The sequence below is a fragment of the Triticum aestivum genome, chromosome 6D (genome assembly GCF_018294505.1).
Source record: "Triticum aestivum cultivar Chinese Spring chromosome 6D, IWGSC CS RefSeq v2.1, whole genome shotgun sequence".
Classification (NCBI taxonomy): domain Eukaryota; kingdom Viridiplantae; phylum Streptophyta; class Magnoliopsida; order Poales; family Poaceae; genus Triticum; species Triticum aestivum.
The window spans coordinates 224,915,765-224,927,039 of NC_057811.1; the positions used below are offsets into that span (position 1 = coordinate 224,915,765).

Here is an 11,275-nt window from a genome sequence, read left to right on the forward strand (position 1 = left end):
TATTTTAGAAAGAGTAGTGTTTCTATCAACTTTGTTTTTGTGTGTTTGAAAAAAGAGAGTATTTATGTGCCACTTAGACGCATGTATATTTGAAAGCAATCGTATGGCAGCCAGTCCGGCCCATGAATCGAGCGACTTATTTATCCCTTCTTCCTCGGCACTTATTTATCCCTTCTTCCTCAACAGCTTCATTCGGTCAGAGACAAAACTCCTAAGTAGTACTTCCATCATATCAATAATTGGGATGGATATCATTCTCTACAATGAAGAACAATAACATTTCTCTATATCTTGAAGAATAATAACATCATTTACAGTACATTTGGTCAAGCAACTAATTAGCAAAAGAACAATAGCATTTCTCTATATCTTGAATTCCTCATATTGGATTTTTAATATATCGACTTCTATGGATGGCTTCACTCGTAACAATCCATGTGCCTTCTGTTTATTCAATCAAATAGGAGGAACTGGAGGGTACTTCAAACCGAAACAAAGAATTGATCCTAACTACGTGAAGTTAAGTAGCTTTAAAGCCTCTGAACTATTTTGATGCTACTCCACCAGGAAAGTGCAGGCCTTCAAGAACCAAAAGACACCCCTTGAGCTCTCTTCGGCCTAATAAGCCATTTTGTTGTTTATATCCTTAACCCCAAAAGGTTTCCTCTTAGCATCTCTATTGTTCTCCTGATCCTTATTAGGTGTCAGATTATCCTGAAGAAAGGCAGTTGATATCATATTATCATTAAATAAATCCAAAGTTAACATGTGGATCGTGGGGAATGGCGAGATGCCATATTGGGGTTCACAACATAAATAGAAGACCACTAATTTATAGAAGGAAAGAAAATGCCTGAACACCCTTAAGAAAGGCCATGATGACATACTAAGTGTTTTGAAATGAGAAATTATTTTGTCGTCGAAAGAGAAAAATGACGAAGCACAAACCTTTTTCAGATACATTCAGCTCGGCTCTCAAGAACAGTTGCAACAACTACACAAGCACCAGTCCCACAAGCAACATTTGCTCCTACAGTTTATTTTGTATATCCACTACATGAAAGAAATGCCTGGAGATAAAAGGATATCTCACTGAAAATCATCATACATCAGAGTTATTTACATTATGGATTAATAATGTCTTGGGAGGACCAAAACATGTGTAACATTTTAATAACATATAAAGATAATGCAGGGAGGTAAAGGGTTTCTCATGTTCAATCACAATGCATATCCTGCAAAAGTAATGAAGATCAAAGGGATATCAGTTATACGAGCACCGCGCTCCCAAACTTGCATTTTGAGGTGTGAGTGAGACAAGAACTGAACAAATTCTACAGAAAGAAACTTATTTGATAAGAAAACAAATGCAAGGGCATTGTGCAGAAGGTGGACGTACTTCTGAAAAATATGCAGCACCGTTTTGTGACAATTAACCCTCCTGTTTTTGTTCCTGATTGCTCACAATATGGTATACCACTACACCAAAGAAAGCAATATCACACGGCAAACCTTATATTTTTTAACCATCACACAGGAGAACCATCTAAAGGAAATAGATACGGATGCCACGGACTAACCTAAAATGAGTGGTTTCATCATGTGTGATTGCCTGGACCAGGAGAAGGAGATCTTGGGTGATGTAAGCAGGCTTGCATATCCGTAAGCAACGAGACACCTCAGTTGGCAAATTTTGAAGGAGATACTATTCGGTATTCTATTTTCTCCTGGGTGCATCTCATAGAAAATGTAGCAGCAAGTGGGAGTACACATGGTGAAAGGTTTGCTTCGCCTAGTTCAAAGGTAGCATGATATACCAAAAGCAAGTCATAACAGTAGTCGAGGATAACTGATTCATATGATTATTCTGTGGTATAAGGTGACAGTAGTAGATTATAGAGTAGACCATAGATAAATAGCTTTGTCTGAATGTCTGGCATGTTGTGATGCAAGGATCTGCTAATGAAAATACTAAGTTAGTCAGAGTGTGTTTCATGGAGAGTGAGAATATATTTTATGCACAGACCTTCTGAAAGCTTATGGACAGTGAGTGGTCTCAAGGCAGAACAGTATATCAAACTTGCCAAATAAACATACTTGCCAAATATAATTTATGCACTGACCATCCGCAGCCCCGGCTCAACTGAAAAAATAGATATACATTATGTCAACGTTCAGAAAATTCTGAGCTCCAAACTCAGTGCATTTACTGAAATCTGATTTGGAACTCTAAAGACAAAAGCAAATGCAAATAGAAGTCGATGCAATCTCCAAACCCACCCTCACGAAAAGACATGCATCAATCAAGATAGATAATGAAGTTAAGGATCATTTTTCAGCAGCAGATCCATAAGAGTGCAACACCATGGCAGATCAGAAAATTCATTCACTGCTACTTTAACTCCTTACTCCTAAGCTCGAGAACACACAAATGCTTCTATAAAAGCTTCAGACCACCAGTAACATCATAAACCAAGTAAAGTTGGTATTACTCAAAAGAAATAGTAGAATAAGCAAACCAATCTCAGTTACTCACAAGTACTAAAGATCACGAAAAAACATGATACCTTATGAAGCAAGGAGACATCGCACAGTTATTGCAGTACATTTATTAGGTTTCTGTGCATGAAACATATACCTCTTCTAAGTGAAAGTGAGATTTGCCGCTTCCATTCAGCTACTCTGCATCCATTTGATAAAGACCTGGCAAAATCGGCCTTCGCTAACACCATCCCTCCAATGAAAGGAAACAAGCTCATGGTGTAAACAACTAAGATTTTGATTCAAAAAATCAAAGCAAAAAATAATTTCCATCTTTAACTGATGTATCAGTAAGATGTTGATACAGAAACAAGCCCTCAGTGTTGATAGATGTAGACAACTAAGATGTTGATTGATACAGAAACAAGCTCTCGGTGTAGACAGATGTAGACAACTAGGATCTTGATTCAGAAACAACTAAAATGTTGATTCAGAAACAACTAAAATGTTGATTCAGAAACCGGTGTAGACAACTACGATGTTGATTCAGAAACAAATTCTTGGTATAGAAAGATGTAGGTTGCTATGAAAAAGAAAGATGAACCACCAACCTAGCAACCAGACAAGCAAAAGAGGAAGTAAACCTGATGGTAGTGGTCTCTTGCCATCGAGGCCGGTGCGCTCGAACTGGCGTTAATATTTCACCTCTGCAAATTTACTGGAACATTGCTTCTTTGTTTCTTCATTTTTTATGCTATACAAAGATATTGTGAGGTCAGCAATGTCACCAAGTCTTCCAGGATATTCTGGCTTCTATTCAACCTGTACAATTAAGAAGCAATCAGAATGGCGACCATCGGACATGCCATTCAGCCTTTGTTTTCCCTACTAATTTCTTTTCTGAATAGTCCCAGAAAGCTGGAAAAAAAAACTGTGAGCTATGTGGCAACCACATAAAGAAATATCAAAGCATGCCCTTTTTTGCTTTTGTAGTCTGTCATAGGCTCTCTTAAACCAGACAAGACTTCCCCAATCAGATTGTTTACTCATTCTAACTGTTAAGGCTATTGTCTAATACAAATTTTAGTGACAATATTACCCAGCGAATTACCAGGTCCAAATATAACAATAATTGGTGGAGAAATTTGGGTCAAAGGATATCACCAAGCTAAACATGATTTTTTTTCTTACACGAAAGCAAGCAATAACAGAACATTAACAATTTGTTAAACGCATATTGCTATGCTAATAACCAAACTACTCCCTCCGTTCCTAAATATAAGTCTTTTTAGACATTTCAAATGGACTATAACATACGGATGTACGTAGACATATTTTAGAGTATAGATTCATTCATTTTTCTCCGTATGTAGTCACTTGTTGAAATCTCTAAAAAGACTTATATTTAGGAACGGAGGGAGTATAACAGAAGGGTGTGCATATATATCTACACCCATTCAGACCAAAGAACATAGCACGACTGGCTGATAAAATTAATGAAAGGATACATCGCCCTTCGGGATTCAATCTTATCGTATTATAATGGCCTTCACCAAGCTCGTGAAGAGGATTGCATTTTTGGCTGAATATTATTGCTCTGGCAGGCCTAACCGAGATTCAGTCAAGGAACAGTTGTAGAATACAAAGACATTAAATCAGAAATGTTATGGTTCATGTAAGGACTATGTAAGGATATATCCATAGATCACAAAAAAATCGGAACCTAAAGAAGATCACTGAACATCATGCACTGGCCCTTCCTTTTCTGCAAATTACTGATAGAGTTAACGACCAGACATTAAAAAACAGTCTCCTAAAGAATATCAAAAACTAAGAACTTACTGAGAGGAACAATTCCTTCAAAGGCCCTACTTGTCAAGTAGTGCAACTTGGTTTCACCATAATACTCTCGTTGATTTTATCCACATCAGGTTGGGAAACAATAAGAAGTCCAGTAGACCCCTTGTTCCAGTGGAAGTGGAACTCAACAGTTGGACATCGAAAAAAGCTCCTACCGACAAAAAACTTGATTTTGTGCATCCTTGTCACAAGAAAAGATCTGAACACTGCGAAAGTCAACAGCAAGTAAGTCATACATTTGCCTCTGGGGCAAATCTAGCAACATGAAATTCTGGAGCACTTGCTAGCTGCATTGCAGCTATACCTAGTAATCTTACCTTGTACACAATCCCTTTATTAAAATTACTTGTGTCAAAGAAGTGCATCTCGTTAGTCACCATCCATCCGACAAGGACTCATCTGTAGAAAATTTAACTACTGGCCTGTCAAAATTTAATCAACATGTCATGTACGAGTAAGATTTATGCATCTCACTACTGATTACATACTATGGGTAAATGAAATTAGCAGTCTTATGTGTATAGATTAGGATTCACCCTAGAAACAAGAGCAAGATGCCGTCAAGTGAGGAGGGAAGGTAGGGGAAAGGGCCATGGAGGGAGAGAGATGATTGGGGACTCACCTACGTATTTGGTGGCCGTGAATATGCGAGCTATTCGAGCACGGACGCATTGGGGTGCGAGCTCGTGCACCAGGTGCAGTCTCCGTTGCTCACCCGCTGAGGCTGCCATCCGCTACACCACCACATGAGCCGCCGGCCCTCGGGTTTGCCGCTGTCGGGTCGCAAGGACGGCGTCGAGAGCGGCCGCCGCAGCAAGCCGATGAGGCTGGCATCGAGGACCTGGTGAGGTCGGACGCGAGGGGGGCAGGAAGAGCACCGCAACACCATGGCAGGGGCCGGCAGCGATGGTGCATGAGACGACAGGACGAGCGCGCGGACCTGGGCGGAGGGTTTGGCGATGAGGGAGGAGGGAAAGGAGTGCGGTGGCGAACTAGGGAAGGAGGAGGAGGGAGGGTGTGGCGGCTGTGGATTGGGGGGCTAGGGTTCACCCCAACGCACATCCCACGCGCGGCGCGCAAGGAGCCGATGGGTAAATCCTTCTGCACATTGACACGGCTGACCCAGTCAAGGAACGCGTGAGTCGAGCCCACTCGCCATTGGCGTAGGAAAACGACGGCAAGGTAAAATCAGGTTTTACTATAGGTGAAAATCCCACGGCTCCAATGCGCCAGTAGGCAGATCGGACGGCCATCGAATGCCCGAATCGGGGGAGCGCTGGTTGGCCGAGTTGCCCAGCCTCATTATTGGTACACCATGGCAGATCACAAAATTCTATCACTGCTACTTGAACTCCTTACTCCTAAGCTCGAGAATACACAAATGCTTCTATAAAAGCTTCAGACTACTAGTAACATCATAAACCAAGTCAAGTTGGTATTACTCAAAGGAAATAGTAGAATAAGCAAACCAATCTCAGTTACTCACAAGTACTAAAGATCATGAAAAAACATGATACCTTATGAAGCAAGGAGACATCGCACGGTTATTGCAGTAAATTTATTAGAATTTCTGTGCATGAAACATATACCTCTTCTAAGTGAAAGTGAGATTTGCGGCTTCCATTCAGCTACTCTGCATCCATTTGATAAAGCAAGACCTGGCAAAATCGGCCTTCGCTAACACCTTCCCTGCAATGAAAGGAAACAAGTTCACGGTGTAAACAACTAAGATTTTGATTCAGAAATCAAAGCAAAAATAATTTCCATCTTTAACCGATGTATCAGTAAGATGTTGATACAGAAACAAGCCCTCAGTGTAGATAGATGTAGACAACTAAGATGTTGATTGATACAGAAACAAGCTCTCGGTGTAGACAGATGTAGACAACTAAGATCTTGATTCAGAAACAACTAAAACGTTGATTCAGAAACAACTAAAATGTTGATTCAGAAAACGGTGTAGACAACTAAGATGTTGATTCAGAAACAAATTCTTGGTATAGAAATATGTAGGTTGCTATAAAAAAGAAAGATGAACCACCAACCTAGCAACCAGACAAGCAAAAGAGGAAGCAAAGCTGATGGTAGTGGTCTCTTGCCATCGAGGCCGGTGCACTTGAACTGGCGTTAATATTTCACCTCTGCAAATTTACTGGAACATTGCTTCTTTGTTTCTTCATTTTTTATGCTATACAAAGATAATGTGAGGTCACCAAGTCTTCCAGGATATTCTGGCTTCTATTCAACCTGTACAATTAAGAAGCAATCAGAATGGCGAGCATCGGACATGCCATTTAGCAGATGCATGCTCACTTCAAGATGTGAAGGAGGTTGAGTGTTCGGCAGATGATCACGTTTAGGTAGCTTGGGTCCATTGAAGGTAGTATGATAATCAGGACTTGACGTTGTAGCTTTGCCCGAAGAGAAATCTTCCATTACTTTCAGCGTATCACGCATAGGAGGAATGAAGCTTTTATGGCTGACCTTGGCAAGATATTCGGTGTTCATTGCATAGTCAACCACTTTTTTAATCCAAGGCGCAAATACTTTGATCATTTTTGGACACTAAGCTGAATCCATTAGTATGCGCAAAAACATGTCTTCGACATCGAAGATATACCCTTGTGAGATGGCGGGGATGGTGTTCCAAAGAACATCAGAGATAGCATTATCAATATTCATCCTAGCCAGCGGACAGAGGGTGTATGTGAGAATGTGATATAACGTCTGATTGTCGAATGTAAAGTGCTCAGGCAGGGGAGGACCATTGTAGTCACGAATTTTGTCTTCATCCATTGTGCATCGGAAATCTTCATCAGTGATTGCATCAATGTTATGAACCCAAATCTCAGTTTTGCCATGTTCAAACCGAGGGAAATGAAAGTGAGATACAAAGTCCATAGCAGAGCATTTGATTCATTTTCCTTCTATCATCCATTCTATAATCCATTTTGTGCTATCTGACTCATCTCCGGAGATATACAATGTTGCATAAAACTAAAGAATAATCTCCCTGTTCCATGGATGCTGATAGCCTAAGACATGCGTGAGACCAAAGTCTTCGATGTCTTGCATAATTTGATTGAAACAGCTGATGTTCTTCATAGCAGCAAAGTCTGGGAACTCATGAGGGAAAATCTTCAGGCTGTCATAAAGAATACATGAATAGTATATTGCATGTTCCTAAGTCTAGAACCGACGAGATTCAGACGTACTGGGGACTTGCTGTAAGGACTTTCTTGAAAGAAAACTAGATGATTATTTCTGGTGAATAGAGGCCCTTTGACACCAACGCCGATGGAAAACAATGGCAGTTGCTCGTGAGGATAAGGGTACTTGAGTTCATCTTCAACAGAAACCACTTCATTGCCATAGATGAAAAAATCTAAATGATGAACTGACGATGATTTTGCTGCAGAAGGATCAACATCTGAGGTTGATCGTGCAGTGTCGAGTGAGATCCTCAAAGGAGAGGGATTTGACACTTGTTCAGGGGCTGAGTCAGGCGCGTAAACTTAATCAGTCATTGTGGTTTGTTGTGGAATTGCTTCAGATGTAGTTGAATGAGCGGAGGGTGGAACCAAATCATTTGGTTCAATGCGGTCAGGAGAAGCTTGTTGTTCAGACCGAGGAATTTCACCTTTTTCGGACACTTGGTGCTGAGAAGAGTTTGCTTCATGAGCTGGAGAAGCCACATGCACTACTTTAGTTGGCCTTGGAGAAGATGACGCATTTGCAACTGGTTCATGAGTAGCCGAAGGACTTGCTTGTACAGGAGAATTTTCTCTCTGTGTATTAGCTTCTGGAGGAGGAGGAGCATTTTTCTTCGCAATCTTCTTCTTCTGCTTCGATGGATCAATGTGCCCTTTGACCAGATCATTATAACCACTCACTTTGGCTTGGTGATCAAGACAAATCTTGCGAACGATTTGATCCAGATCCGAATAAAATCACAGCCTCCTGTGCTGAAGAATTGTCAGAACCTTGTTCACATCCTCATAAGATTCTTCAATCTCCTTGATGACAAACTTGGATTTCGTATCTTTCATTCGGTTGTCAAGCTCCTTGAGCTGTGCAGTGAGCTCATTGATCTCAACCGATAATTTCTCATATCTTGGATCAGATCAGACGCTTGAGAAATACCTTCAGAGGGAATTGGCAAAGATGCCACTTCTCCATCAAACAAATCTTCAAAAAATCCATCCAGCTGCTCCATGATGAACGGATGATCAAAATACTGAGGTGCATCAGAGTCATTTTCAATCTGTGCAGCAGCCTGAGCAGAGGGAGCAGTCTTGCCATATTTACTTTGGTGGGAGGCATAAAAGCCAAAGGTTGAGTCAGTTTCGAAGCAAATTTGGCAGCATTTTCTTTCACAACATCAACATGGGGAGCCTTTTGCTTAGCAGCAGGGGCTTTGACCTGCTTCTCCTTTTCTTTCGGAATCTTTTCTCCAGGCTTAGCTGTGCCAACAGGGGCTTGCAAGTTAATTGCATCAGGATGAGGTTATGTGTTTACTTTGTCAACCATTGTGACAATGGTTGCAGGGGTTTTTCTCTTCAACGGGTTCTTCTTCGGAGGTGCAACTGAGACTACACTTGCTCGAAGATCGGGCAGAATAGTGGATGTGGTGACATTCACTTGTTTGGAGAGAGTTGCATCAGTTTCTTCTCAGGTGAGCGGAGGATCATCTTGGTCAGATGAATCACTTTCAGGTTTAGCTGGCTTCGTAGGGCTTTTCCTGGGGGCACTCTTTTTCTTCAGAGCAGCAGAGTTTGGATCATGTTTGTTCTTTGTTCGACGTTCATCTTTTCCTTCTGCCGTTTTCTTCTCGACGTCTGATTTGATAAGACGACGATTTTCCTCTTCCTTGGCCTAATCTTTTACTGCCTTCTTGGCACGCTTTTCAACATTTTTTAGACGCTTTGCTTTTTCTTCAGGATAAAAATATGGAGTCTTGATGAATGATTCATGAGCGTCAAGAGGTGGTGGAGGCCTTTGCTGAGGTTCACCGGCCCGTATGAGCCCAATCTCGCGACAGTCGCCCCATGGGTTCATTTGCGTTTTGTTTGTCTCTTTTTCTTTTGCTAGTGGATGGGCCTACCGTTGGGCCTTTTGGCGCTTTTGATTTGTCAGCTGTTCCCATGAAGGCCTCTTCATCATCAGCCATACTATGTCTCTTAGCAAAATCTTCAACAGACTGCATTTACCTGAGAAAGAGAATAGGTACGAGGGAAAATTGAGATAGGGTCACAAATGCTCATAAAGAAAGTTTTCTCAAACAAAAACATTTTGAGGAAGAATCAGATACTGATTTTGAGAGATGTTTCGAAAGAATGAAACATATAGATCGAGCTAGTAGATCTGATGAAGAATACTAGTCAGCAAGCTAGGAATTTTATTTGAGCGAAGCATAACACAAACCCTAGATCTAACGGATTCAGATGCGACGAATAACTACAAACCACATCCGCACTAGAGAAGTAATAACCTAGATCTAAGGTATGCAGTAAAATTGGAGAAAATTAACCGCGGACGAACTCGAATCATGAAGGATGGAAGTCCGAGTACGAACTACATGTACCCTAGCTTGGTGACGTGCAGCAACTACGGTGGCGCGAGGAAGAAGCTGTCCTGCGACGGCGTGGAATGACTCCGGTGACCTCTTTCCAGGAGCTAAGCGGCAAAGGGGTCGTCGACGTCGAGCTCAAGGTGGAGCACTGCAGCAAGGGTTCCTGTGGAGAGAGAGCGAGGAGAAAGAGAGTAAAGGAGGAAGAAGGGAGCGACACGGTTTATATAGGCGAAAGAAAATAACCACACGCCGAGGTTTCTGATTGTACGATCTCTAGACAGAGATGATTGTGATTCAACGGATTGGATGGATTGGCAGTAGATGTGTTGCACATGGCAACCGTCAAAGATCATGGTCCAGACCTAGGAGGGAACACCCAAATTTTGGACGACTTTCGCCAAAACAGATTAAAGTTTGGACCGAATCAAAATCGTGGTCAAGGACACCAGATAAGTTTCGTTCCAGATAAAAATTGAGCATTTGCAACAGAACAACATAGAATGGAAGAGATAAATCAGATAGAAACACAGGGTCCTAGGCATTACACTCAGAAGAACACAAGCACACGAGCAAATAGCTAGGAGAGAAATGCATTCGGACAGAAACCAAATCCGTCGAAACGAAGAGAAAAACAACGAACGAAAATTGTGGTGGCATAACCCACCGTATAAGAACTGTATGACCCCGAGCGTCGCACAATTATTGTGGCACCCGGTTAGTCTAGTTCTTCATTAATGTATTAACTCTCAGAAAGAAAATTTCACTTTGTCGAAATTTTCAAACTCTTCAAGTGTTATGCACCCATTCCATCTAAGAAGTGGAAGTGTTAGCGCGGGTGCCAAGTCCATCTTACTGCATGTTTGTGAAGTCTAGGATATTTAGCTCACACCATAATGCACACAATCTTTTCTTGTCGAGAGGCTTGGTGAAAATATCAGCGAGATTATCTTCGGTCTTGACGTGATTGATGACAATATCCTCTCGTGCCACATGATCATGAATAAAATGATGTCTGATGGCAATGTGCTTCGTGCGAGAATGTTGCACATGGTTGTGTGCAATTTTGATGGCACACTCATTATCACAATACAGAGGTATATGCTTGACCTTGATGCCATTATCCTTCAGTGTCTACTTCATCCACAATAACTGAGTGCAACAAGATCCAGCAGCAATATATCCGGCCTTAGCCGTAGAAAGTGATACGCAATTCTGCTTCCTTGAAGACCAACAGACCAATGATCTACCTAGGAAATGACATGTCCTCGAGGTAGATTTCCTATCAACCAAGTCACCAGCCCAATCTGAGTCTGAATATCCAACAAGATCAAACTGTGCTCCCTTAGGATACCATAAACCTAT

At 41.5% G+C, this 11,275-nt stretch overlaps 1 long non-coding RNA gene across 12 annotated transcripts; it reads right to left on the reverse strand.

Annotated features, from left to right (window-relative positions):
* Positions 1-259: 259 nt before the first annotated feature.
* On the reverse strand, positions 260-5,417 carry LOC123144518 (uncharacterized). Of its 12 annotated transcripts, none has more exons than XR_006471623.1 (10): positions 4,964-5,417; positions 4,659-4,763; positions 4,324-4,547; positions 3,126-4,246; positions 2,639-2,734; positions 2,027-2,143; positions 1,581-1,956; positions 1,400-1,479; positions 949-1,235; positions 260-714 (listed from the first exon to the last, which is right to left on the reverse strand). It is a non-coding gene; the product is annotated as an uncharacterized lncRNA (long non-coding RNA). The 12 variants fall into 12 exon arrangements; XR_006471626.1 differs by having other exon boundaries at positions 1,581-2,143; positions 2,639-2,722; positions 3,990-4,087; positions 4,205-4,246; positions 4,964-5,415; XR_006471625.1 differs by having other exon boundaries at positions 2,639-2,722; positions 3,990-4,246; positions 4,964-5,415.
* Between the last annotated feature and the right edge of the window lie 5,858 nt (positions 5,418-11,275).